Genomic DNA, 12,356 nt, shown 5'->3' with positions numbered 1-12,356 from the left:
TCCATCCACTTAATTTGGGAAGTTTTGGGGGTGTTATTTCTTCAAATATTCTTTTTATCTCTTTCTTTGTCTTCTTCCGTTTCTGGGATTCCTGTGTGGCATATATTGATATGCTGATGGTGTCCCACAGTCTGTAATGATCTGCTTATTTTTTCCTCATTTCTTTTTTTCTTTCTGTTTCTCAGATTAGTTAATCTTAGGTGATCTGCAATTCTTTCTTTTGTTCATTATATTCTACTGTTGGAAGTGAGTAGATTTTTATTTAAGTTTTGTACTTTTAAGATACATCATTTCGGCGGTAGCCCAAGATGGCGGCCCCAGGTGGCGCCGTGAGCGATTCAGAAAGCAGTAACAGCAGCGAGGAGGAGGAGCTGGCGCGGTGCCGTGAGGCTGCGATGCCGGCCTGGGACCAGGAGCAGCGCCCGCGGGGAGCAGAGAAACCACGAGCCCATGCTGCAAATAACAAGTTGCCAGCCCCCCGACTGAGCCTCAGGCATAAAGTGGATGAGCACGAACAAGATGGCAATGAACTTCAGACCACCCCCGAGTTCCGAGCCCACGTAGCCAAGAAGCTGGGAGCCCTGCTGGACAGCTCCATTACCATCTCAGAGGTAGTGAAGGCGCCAAGGACAGCTAAGAAACACAAGGTGGCCCCGGAGGATGACGGCTTTCGGCTTTTCTTCACATCCATCCCTGGAGGCGGCGAAGAGGAAGCTTCTCCCCGCCCCCGCCCAAAGCGCCAGCCCTCCAGCTCCAGCAGTGAGGACAGTGATGAGGAGTGGCAGCGGTGCCGGGAGGCAGCCGTGTCAGCCTCGGACATTCTGCAGGAGTCAGCCATCCATGTTCCTGTCAAGGTGGAGACGGAGGCCAAGAAGAAGAAAAGGAGGCTGAGGAGGAAAGCCCAGGAGGGGGCCGGCTCTGGCTCAGCTGCAGCCACCAGCCCCGCCTGCGGGACCTCGGTCCAGACCCAGGAAAGGGAGTCAGGGAGGGCCAACGGGGACCCGGTATCACTGGGGACCAAAAAGAAGAAAAGGAAGAAAAAGGCAAAGAAAGCCAGCGAGGCGTTGCCATTTTCACCAGCAAAGAGCGCAGCCGCTGCGCCTGCCCACTGACCAATCTGTGGGCGCCGTCCCCAGCTCAAGGACAGGCACCCAAGGGCGGCAGACCGCGATTCCACATGAGAGCACCTGGCTGGCAAGCTGCCTCCGCCCACAGACCTGACAGTGTGTGGGGCCTGGCCCAGAGTCTGGGCAGAGAAGCCTCAGCAAGGCCTATCCCCGTGTTTCCACGGAGGGCCGGGTGGACCTCTGGTTCCAGAACATTCCATGGCCTCAGGAAGGAGTCTTCCAGCTCTTCAAGACTAGTGGCCGAGTGTTAAAGTTGTCATCTCCCTCTCACCCTCTGAGATGGGCAAGGTCTCTCTCCCTCCCCCACCTCTTCAGCTTGGTGTAGAAGATGTCTTCAGAAAATGAGGGAAGGAGCCCCCAAGGTGCCAAGGCCCAGGGAAACCTCTGTCCTCCTCCCTCTAGCCTACATAAGCTTGGTAGAACTGCAAAAAAGGAAAGATTCCACCCCCTTGTGCCATTCTCCAGAATTTTCTTTCTCCACATTTGTGAATTTATCATACACAATGATGTCTCCGAGCCAACTAACTCATCAAAAATAAATTGTCAGACTGGGCACAGTGGCCCACACCTATAATCCCAGCAGCTTGGGAGGCTGAGGAATGAGGATTGGTGAGTTCAAAGCCAGCCTCAGCAAAAGTAAGACACCGAGCAACTCATTGACACCGTGTCTATAAATAGAACACAAAATAGGGCTGGGGATATAGCTGAGTGCCCCAGAGTTCAATCCCCGGTACCAATAAAATAAAATAAATTGTCAAAAAAAAAAAATAAGATACATCATTTCTATTGGTTTCTTTTAAAATGTATTCTTAGTTATACCTTTATTTTATTTGTTTGTTTATTTTATTTGCTTATGCCAATTCTAATAGTCCTTTGCAAGCCTTTAGGGTTACAACTTATTTTTGCTTAATGATTTTGTGTACTGAAACCTTGCTGAACTCAGTATGCTAGTAGTTTTTTAGATTCCATTGAAATTTCTATATAGACAATCATGTAGCTTGTGAATAAAGAGTTTTGCTTCTTTTATAAAATAGATTTATTTTATTTATTTTTCTTGACCTGTCACACAGGTCACAATGTCTAGTATAATGCTGAATATAAATTGTATAAGCACACATTCTTGCTTTGTTTCTGATCCCAAGGTGTATCATGTTGTCTTTCGTCATAATAATAATTTTTTTTTGCAGTATTGGGGGTTGAATCCAAGAACAATTTACCACTGAGCTATATCCCCATCCATTTTTTATTTTGAGATGGGGTCTCACTAGGCTGAGGCTGGCCTTGAGCTTTCCATCCTCTGGCCTCAGCCTCCCAAATTGCTAGGATTTCAGGCTTGTGCCCTTGTACCTGGCTTCTTTCATCATTAAGTGTGATGAACAGTGATTTCAGAGGCTACACATTACAGTGGAAACAAACTTCATAGACTATCACAAAACAAACAGAAAAGAGCAAAATCAACAAGCCCAGGGGAATCAAAACTCAGAGTTGCTAAAATATATTATCCAGAATAATCATTATTCAACAAAAACTATGAGAAATGCAGAGAAGTAGGAACATGTGACTTATACATTGGGGAAAAAAAGGGAAGAAGGGAGTAGTCAATAGAAAATGACTTTAGAGGGCCAAGAAGTTGGATTTAACAAACTCACTTCAAAGCAGCTGGTATAATTAAGTTCAAAGAAGTAAAGAAAACCATATTTAAATAATTAAAGAAAAATTAAAATGAAAATGACTCACTAAATAGTATCAATAAATAAGTAGAAATTACTTTAAAAGGAACCAAATAGAAATAACAAATATGAAAAATGTATAGAGAAGATCAACATTAGAAATGAACTGGCACAAAAAAGAATTGCACTTCAAGATAAATAAATGAAGACTATCCAATCTGAAAAGCAGAAAAGTAATGAAGAAAAATGAATAGGCTATCTGAGTCCTGGAAGGCACAAGTAAGCATATCAACATATTAGAAGAAGAACAAAAAAAGGGCAGAAAATTTTTTCGAAGGAATATTGGTTAAACACTTCCTGAATATGATATAAAACATTAATCCGCATATCCAGGAAGGTCAATAAACTTTAAAATATATTCCATCATCCATACATCCATCACAGTAAAACTATTCAAGGTCAAGTGAAACCATGAGAATGTTTTTAAATCACTGAGATAAAATCAGCTGATCATGTACAGGGCAACAACAATATGAACAACAGCTACTTCTTATCAGAAGCACTGAAGGATACTATGCGTATTCACTCATTTAGTGAACTGAAAGAAAAAAACAATAAAATCTCTCATCCTAGAGTTTTGTATTCAGCCAAACTACCTTACAAAAGTGAAAGTAAAATAAAGTCATTTCCAGGTAAATAAAGGCTGAGATAATTTGTCGAAAGCAAACTTATATCACAATAAACACCAAAGTATTTTTTCAGTCTTCAAAACCATGACATTTCATTTGAGTTGGAGAAAGAACAATGATAAATGCAATTGTGTGGGTAATTATAATGCAGTATAATTATATTTTTATTTGTTCTCTTACCTTATTTAAAAAACAATTGCATAAAAAACGTTTTAGTTTGATTCCATCTCATTTATTGATTATTGACTTTACTTCTTGTGCTTTATAAATATTGTTAAAGGAAGTCAGTTCCTAAGCCCACATGATGTAGATTTTGGCCTACTTTTTCTTCTGTTAGGTGTAAGATCTCTATTCTAGTGCCTAAGTCTTTAATCCACTTTAAACTGTCAATCAACTAACCTATGTCCCTCAAAACTATCCTTCAAAAATGAAGTAGATTAAGACATTCTCAGATAAAAGCTGAAGGAGTTTGTTGCTATTAGAGTCTCCCTAAAAGAAATACTACAAGGAACCCTTCAGGATGAAATAAAATATTCTAGACAGTAAATCAGATCTATATGATTTGAAGAAATAAAGAACATCAATAAATATAATGGCACAAGTAAATATAAAAGTCATTATTATTATATTTTAGTTTGTAATTCTTTTTCTATATGATTTATAGAGCAATAATTATAAATCTATGTTAATAACAGACATATAAAGATATAATTTGTTGTAATAACAACAAAAAAGGAGTGATGTTTAGAAACAAAGTTTGGTAAGCTATTGAAAATAAGTTGGGCTCAGACCGGAGGAGGAAGCCCAGCCCCGCCCCGCGTGCTAGTCCGCAGGAAGCCCATCAACCCTTAAAACCCATCAAAGGGGGTGTGGCTACCAGCACGGTTCTGGGGCTGATCCAGGTACCCGGTTTCCAACTCCCCCACCCTTAGCTGCCATAACTCAAAATATTTCCCACAAGCTTTTGGGGGTTGTAGCTATCAACTCAGAACAACAACTGTTCAGGCACCTGGTTTCCACCTCAGAGACTAGAGTAGGGAAGATACAGGTGGAAGCTCATGTCTTTTCACACTGGCTATACCCACCACCCTGAACACAGAGGCTTAAGCTAGGAATAGACAACGCTGCCTACTGGAAGCAAGGAAAACAGTGTTCTGAGAGACTTTTTTTTCTCTTTCTCTCTTTTCTTCTCTCTCTTTCACAACTACAACATATGTGAAACCAAGAACTGTGCATGAACAACTGAATTACCAAAGTAATATAGAGAAATTGCATATACCCCACCTTCCCCCCATTTTTTTCTCTCTTTCTATCTTACTTTCCTTTTCCTTCTCTCTTATTTCTCTTTTCTTGCTTGTTATTTTTTTCTTTTATTCATTCGTATTCCCTCTATCCCACTTTCAACCTCCTAACTTCTGCTATCTATACATAGGGTAACTATCTAAACACAGATAGGAGGTTGAGTCTATACATTCTTCCATAAATTACCAGTCTATTGGTTAGAGTTCTTCAAAGTTGCTAAGCTAGTTTAACCTCATACCCTCACTCCTTTCCCTCTATGTATAACATCCTTCATCTAAAATTAAGTTTTCCATATGCCACCAGATATGGTATGCCTTTTATGAAACTAATGACTATATTCTTAAATAATAATTAAAACCAATATCTATAGACTTAGAATCTAACTATAAATGTATTAATAATGAAAACTTGTGCTTAGATGATGTACTCTTGATATTGGGAACTGTTAATATTGTCTTTCTCCTCAAAAGAGGGATTTTGGAGCTATATAAGAACAATATAAGTATATAAGGGGAAAACCATTAACACAACAGTTTCACAAAGCTAGAAAGAAACATGAGCAGTATGAAAAGACAAGGAAAGAAAGGACCACAAACAATGCAGGTCAATTCAACATTAGATGTGGTAATATCTGCAGCTGATGGAATGTCAGATAGAGAGTTCAGGATATACATGCTTCCAATGATCTGGAGTCTCAAGGAAGACATTATACAGCAAATTCAGACAATGAAAGATCACTTTCACAATGAATTACATAAACAAATTCAAGAAGAAAAGATCAACTCTATAGGGAGATAGAGGATATAAAAAACAAACAAACAGAAATCCTGGAAATGCAGGAAACAATAAACGAAATGAAAAACTCAAATTAGAGTATTACCAGCAGAGTAGAGCACTTAAAAGATAGAACTTCAGACAACAAAGACAAAGTTTTTCAAGTTGAAAAGAACATAGACAGCTCAGCAAGAATGGTAAGAAATCATGAGCAGGACATCCAAGAATTATGGGATAACAAAGAAACCAAACTTAAGAGTTATTGGGATACAAGAGGGTATAGAGGTCCAAACCAAGGGAATGAGCAATCTATTCAATGAAATAATACTAGAAAACTTCCCAGACTTAAAGAATGAAAAATAAATCCAAATACTAGAAGCCTACAGAACACCAAATGTACAAAATCATAAGAGATCCACACCAAGACACATAATAATGAAGATGCCCAACATACAGAATAAGGAGAGAATCTTAAAAGCCACAAGAGAGAGGAAGCAGATTACATTTAGGGGTAAACCAATCAGGATAACTGATGATCTTTCAACACAGAATCTAAAAGCTAGAAGATCCTGGAACAACATATTTCAAACGCTGAAAGAAAAAGGGTTCCAACCAAGAATCATGTATCCAGTGAAATTAAGCTTCAAGATTGAAGATGAAATAAAAATTTTCCACGATAAATAAAAGTTAAAAGAATTTGCAGCTAGAAAACCATCTTTTCAAAACATCCTTGGAAAAATATTATAGGAAGAGGAAATGAAAAATAACAATGAAAACCAACAGTGAGAGGTAGTACAGTAAAAGAAAAACTAATCATAGAGGAAAAACAAATCATGTTAAGTAACATACATAATCAAATATGGCTGGAAGTACAAACCATATCTCAATAGTAACCCTAAATGTTAATGGCTTAAATGCACCAATCAAAAGACATAGGCTAGTAGAATGGATTTTAAAAAAGATCCAACAATATGCTGCCTACAGGAGACTCATCTGATAGGAAAAGACATACACAGACTGAAGGTGAAAGGTTGGAAAAAATCATACCACTCATATGGACCCCAGAAGCAAGCAGGGGTGTCCATACTTGTATCAAATAAAATAGACTTCAAGCCAAAGTTAATCAAAAGGGATGAACAAGGACACTACATACTGCTCAAGGGAACCATACACCAACAAGACTTGATGATCATTAATATATATGCCCCAAACAATGGTGCAGCTACGTTCATCAAACAAACTCTTCTCAAGTTCAAGAGTCAAATAGATCACAACACAATAATCATGAGAGATTTTAACACACCTCTCTCACCACTGGACAGATCTTCCAAACAAAAGTTGAATAAAGAAACCATAGAGCTCAATAATACAATTAATAACTTAGACTTAATTGATATATACAGAATATACCACCCAACTTCAAGCGGATACACTTTCTTCTCAGCAGCACATGGATCCTTCTCAAAAATAGACCATATATCATGTCACAGGGCAAATCTTAGCAATTACAAAGGAATAGAGATACTACCATGCATTTTATCTGATCATAATGGAATTAAATTGGAAATCAATAATAAAATAAGAAAGAAAAAATCCTACATCACATGGAGATTAAATAATATGCTACTGAATGAACAAAGGGTTACAGAAGACATCAAAGAGGAAATTAAAAAATTCTTAGAGGTAAATGAAAACTCAGACACAACATATTGAAATCTCTGGGACACTTTGAAAGCAGTACTAAGAGGAAAATTAATTTCATGGAGTTCATTCCTTAAAAGAAGGAAAAGCCAACAAATAAATGACCTCACACTACACCTCGAAGCCTTAGAAAAAGAACAAATCAGCAGCAAATGCAGTACAAGACAAGAAATAATTAAAATCAGAGCTGAAATCAATGAAATCAAAACAAAAGAAACAATCGAAAAAATTGACAAAACTAAAATTTGGTTCTTTGAAAAAATAAATAAGATTGATAGACCACTAGCCACACTAACAAAGAGAAGAAGAGAGAGAACCCAAATTATTAGCTTACGGGATGAAAAGGGCAACATCACAACAGACAATTCAGAAATACAGAAGATAATTAGAAATTATTTTGAAACCCTATACTCTAATAAAATAGAAGATAGTGAAGGCATCGATAAATTCCTTAAGACATATGAGCTACCCAGATTGAGTCAGGATAATATAAACAACCTAAACAGACCAATATCAAGTGAGGAAATAGAAGAAGACATCAAAAGACTACCAACCAAGAAAAGCCAAGGACCGGATGGATATACAGCAGAGTTTTACAAGAACTTTAAAGAAGAACTAATACCAATACTCTGCAGTCTATTCAGGAGATAGAAAAAGAGGGAGAACTTCCAAATTCATTCTATGAGGCCAATATCACCCTGATTCCCAAATCAGATAAAGACACCTCAAAGAAAGAAAACTACAGACCAATATCCCTAGTGAATTTACATGCAAAAATCCTCAATAAAATTCTGGCAAATCTGATACAAAAACATATCAAAAAGATCGTGCACCATGACCAAGTGGGATTCATCCCTGGGATGCAAGGCTGGTTCAATATATGAAAATCAATAAATGTAATTCACCACATCAATAGACTTAAAGAAAAGAACTATATGATCATCTCGATAGATGCTGAAAAAGCATTCGACAAAATACAGCATCCCTTTATGTTCAAAACTCTAGAAAAATTAGGGATAACAGGAAATTACCTCAAAATGGTAAAAGCTATATACGCTAAGCCTCAGGCCAGCATCATTCTAAATGGAGAAAAATTGAAGGCATTCCCTTTAAAATCTGGAACAAGACAGGGATGCCCTCTCTCACCACTTCTATTCAACATAGTTCTTGAAACACTAGCCAGAGCAATTAGACGAAATAAATTAAAGGCATAAATATAGGAAAAGAAGAATTTAAACTAGCACTATTTGCTGATGACATGATCCTATACCTAGCAGACCCAAAAAATTCAACCAAGAAACTTCTAGAACTAGTAAATGAATTCAGCAAAGTGGAAGGATATAAAATCAAAACTAATAAATCAAAGGCATTCCTGTATATCAGTGACAAATTCTCTGAAATGGAAATGAGGACAACTACTCCATTCACAATATCCTCAAAAAAAAAAAACCTGGGAATCAACCTAGCAAAAGAGGTCAAAGATCTATACAATGAAAACTACAGAACCCTGAAGAAAGAAATAGAAGAAGACCTTAGAAAATGGAAGGATTTACCTTGCTCATGGATTGGTAGAATTAATATTATTAAGATGGCCATACTACCAAAAGCACTTTACAGATTCAATGCAATTCCCATCAAAATCCCAATAACATTCCTTGCAGAAATAGAAAAAGCAATCATGAAATTCATCTGGAAAAACAAGAGACCCAGAATAGCTAAAGTAATTATAAGCAGGAAGAGTGAAATTGGTGGTATCGCGATTCCAGATTTTAAACTATTCTATAGAGCAATAGTAACAAAAACAGCATGGTACTGGCACCAAAACAGGCTGGTAGACCAATGGTACAAAATAGAGGACACAGAGACAAATCCACAAAATTACAACTACCTTATATTAGACAAAGGTGCTAAAACCATGCAATGGAGAAAGGATAGCATCTTCAAAAAATGGTGCTGGGAGAACTGGAAATCCATATACAACAAAATGAAATTGAATCCCTTTCTCTCACCATGCACAAAAGTCAACTCAAAATGGATCAAGGAGCTAGGAATCAGACCAGAGACTCTGCATCTAATAGAAGATAAAGTTGGCCCTAATTTTCATCACGTGGGGGCAGGCCCCAAATTTCTTAATAAGACACATATAGCACAAGAGTTACCAAGAATCAACAAATGGGACAAATTCAAACTAAAAAGTTTTTTCTCAACAAGAGAAACAATATGCAAGGTGAATAGGGAGCCTACATCCTGGGAACAAATTTTTCCCCTCACACATCAGATAGAGCTCTAATCTCTAGAATATACAAAGAACTCAAAAAGTTAAACATCAAAAAAGCAAATAACCCAATCAACAAATGGGCCAAGGACTTGAACAGAAACTTCTCAGAAGAGGATATACAATCAATTAACAAATAAATGAAAAAATGCTCACCATCTCTAGCAATCAGAGAAATGCAAATTAAAACTACTCTAAGATACCATCTCACTCCAATAAGAATGGCAGCCATTATGAAGTCAAACAACAATAAGTGCTGATGAGGATGCAGGAAAAAAGGTACACTCATACATTGCTGGTGGGACTGCAAATTGGTGCAGCCAATTTGGAAAGCAGTATGGAGATTCCTTGGAAAGCTGGGAATGGAACTACCATTTGACCCAGCTATTCCCCTTCTCGGACTATACCCAAAAGACCTAAGAAGAGCATACTACAGGAACACAGCCACATCAATGTTTATAGCAGCACAATTCACAATAGCTAGAATGTGGAACCAACCTAGATGCCCTTCAATAGATGAATGGATTAAAAAATGTGGCATTTATACACAATGGAATACTACTCAGCACTAAAAAATAATAAAATCATGGCATTTGCAGGCAAATGGATGGCATTAGAGCAGATTATGCTAAGTGAAGTTAGCCAATCCCTAAAAATCAAATGCCGAATGTCTTCTCTGATATAAGGGGGGGTGACTCAAAATGGGATAGGGAGGAAGAGCATGAGAAGAAGACTACCACTAAATAGGGAAGAGAGGTGGGAGGGAAAAAAAGGGAGAAGAGGAGTTACACCGAAGATGGAAGGAGAACCTCATTGTTATACAGAATACATATATGATGTTGTAATGAGAAAAAGAAAAAAAAAGTGTGTCACATTAGATTGGATAGAGGGAAAGGATGGGAGAGGAGGGGAGGAGTAGGGAGGATAGGAAGGGCAGCAGAATAGAATAAGACAATATGATTGATGATGTACATTCCATGTATGTATTATATATCAAAATGCATTCTACTGTAATGTATGACTAAAAAAATAAAAAATAAATTTAAGAAAAAGAAAATAAGTTGGCATTAATTCAAACTAGGTTGTGATAAATCGAAGGTTGATGCTAATCCTCAGTGTAACCAGAAAAGGAAATGACAAGAGAATCAAAGGTACACTAGAAAAAAATAAATAAATTGTAAAAGGAAATAATGCAAGAATTAAAGAACAAAAATATGGAAGACCTATGGGGGAAAAAAACACATAAATAACAGAGGTTAGCTCTTCCTTTTGAATAATTACTTTAAATTGCAATAAATTGATTAAACTCTCCAGTTAAAAGCCAGAGACTGGCAGCATGCATTTAAAGGAAAAATGTTATAATACGTGCTATCTAAAAGAAACTAACTTTAAATCCAAATACACAAACGTTTTGAAAGTATGAGTTTTTTAAAAAAAATATTCTATGCAAACAATATTCAAAAACGAAAGCTGGTGTAGTTATACTTAGGCCAGAAAAAAATAAATATTAAGTTAAAAATTTTACAAAGAGTCAAAGAAGGATATTAGATGTTGATAAAAGAGTAAACCAATCAATAAAATATAACAATTACAAAAATATGCCCCTACAAACAGAACCCAAAAATTCTGGAAGAAAAAAATGACAGAATTGAAGAAATAGACAGTTCTAAAATAAGAGTTGAAGATTTTGAGATAATACTAGAAGTCTAGCCAGAAAAAGAAAGCCATCCAAAGTACCTAATGAGAAATGCCTGCTACATGTTAGCAGTTTGGTAATTTACTATAATAACTTAAATAGTAATTTAACATACAATTAAATAAGTATATGCACAGAGTGTTAGCCCAGAGGCTGGCACTCTGGAAGCATCTGATAAGTGTAACCACCCTTACTGAGCCTGTCACCTACTCCAAAGAGGAGTTTTCTTCTCTGGGTACAAGCATCTCTGCACAGTGGGGAAACTGGAAAAGACTCATCCTCTAGCCTCCCAGAAGTCTGCCCAACTTTTCTTCTAAGTAATTAGTTCTATTCTCTCCTGGAGCACTCTTATTCTATATAGGCCTAAATTATGTGAATTTGAAATCACATGCTGAAAACCATTCAGAAGGTATTACTTGGTACACAAATTTTTAAAATAATGGGAATTGCTCCAATTTCAGAACTGTGTGTATGTGTGCACACGGGCCCATACCTATGTGGCACATAGACCCTAGGGCTTCATGCATGCTAATCAAGCATTCTGTCACTGAACTACACCCTTAACCCCTCACTCAAAATTCTTTCAAAAGTGAACTGTAGGAGAGATTTTAAAGGTGATCGGTCTTGGGCATGTGGCCACATAACACAATATGGCCACGTGGTGGCGCCATTTAGGCAATCTCTCAATTATCACCATCATGAGTCTGTCTTGCAACCCAGGCATCTATATCCTAGCATCTCAACCTCTGCAGTTAATTCTGGGAATATGCTGTTTAAAAGTTCTTATCATGATGAAAGATAAGTATCCATTAGGTGCAGTGTTAGTGCCAGAGCTGAGAAGCACCAACAAGAATCAGTGTTTTAGTCTGTAAGAGAAGACAAAAGGTCATGGAGTCATAAGACAATACTAGTATTCAACAAAGGCTGTAAATAGATGGACACATGTGTTCTTGTATTCTTGTAAATTCAAGAAGGAAAATTAGTCTTGACAGATGATGTATGTTTTGATTATATGTGATCGTCAAAAGCATATTATTTCCAATAAAATGGAACCACTTTGAAAATTTGAGGCATTATTGCCAAATCTATCTCTTAGAGCCAGAGAAAGGAATAAAATCCTGT

At 37.2% G+C, this 12,356-nt stretch overlaps 1 pseudogene; it reads left to right on the top strand.

The window, feature by feature from the left end:
• Positions 1–308: 308 nt before the first annotated feature.
• Positions 309–1,511, top strand: LOC144254174 (protein CUSTOS pseudogene; annotated as a pseudogene).
• Positions 1,512–12,356: the final 10,845 nt, after the last annotated feature.

This window comes from Urocitellus parryii, chromosome 1 (genome assembly GCF_045843805.1).
Source record: "Urocitellus parryii isolate mUroPar1 chromosome 1, mUroPar1.hap1, whole genome shotgun sequence".
In the NCBI taxonomy this organism is placed as follows: Eukaryota; Metazoa; Chordata; class Mammalia; order Rodentia; family Sciuridae; genus Urocitellus; species Urocitellus parryii.
This window is presented reverse-complemented; position numbering and strand designations above follow the sequence as displayed.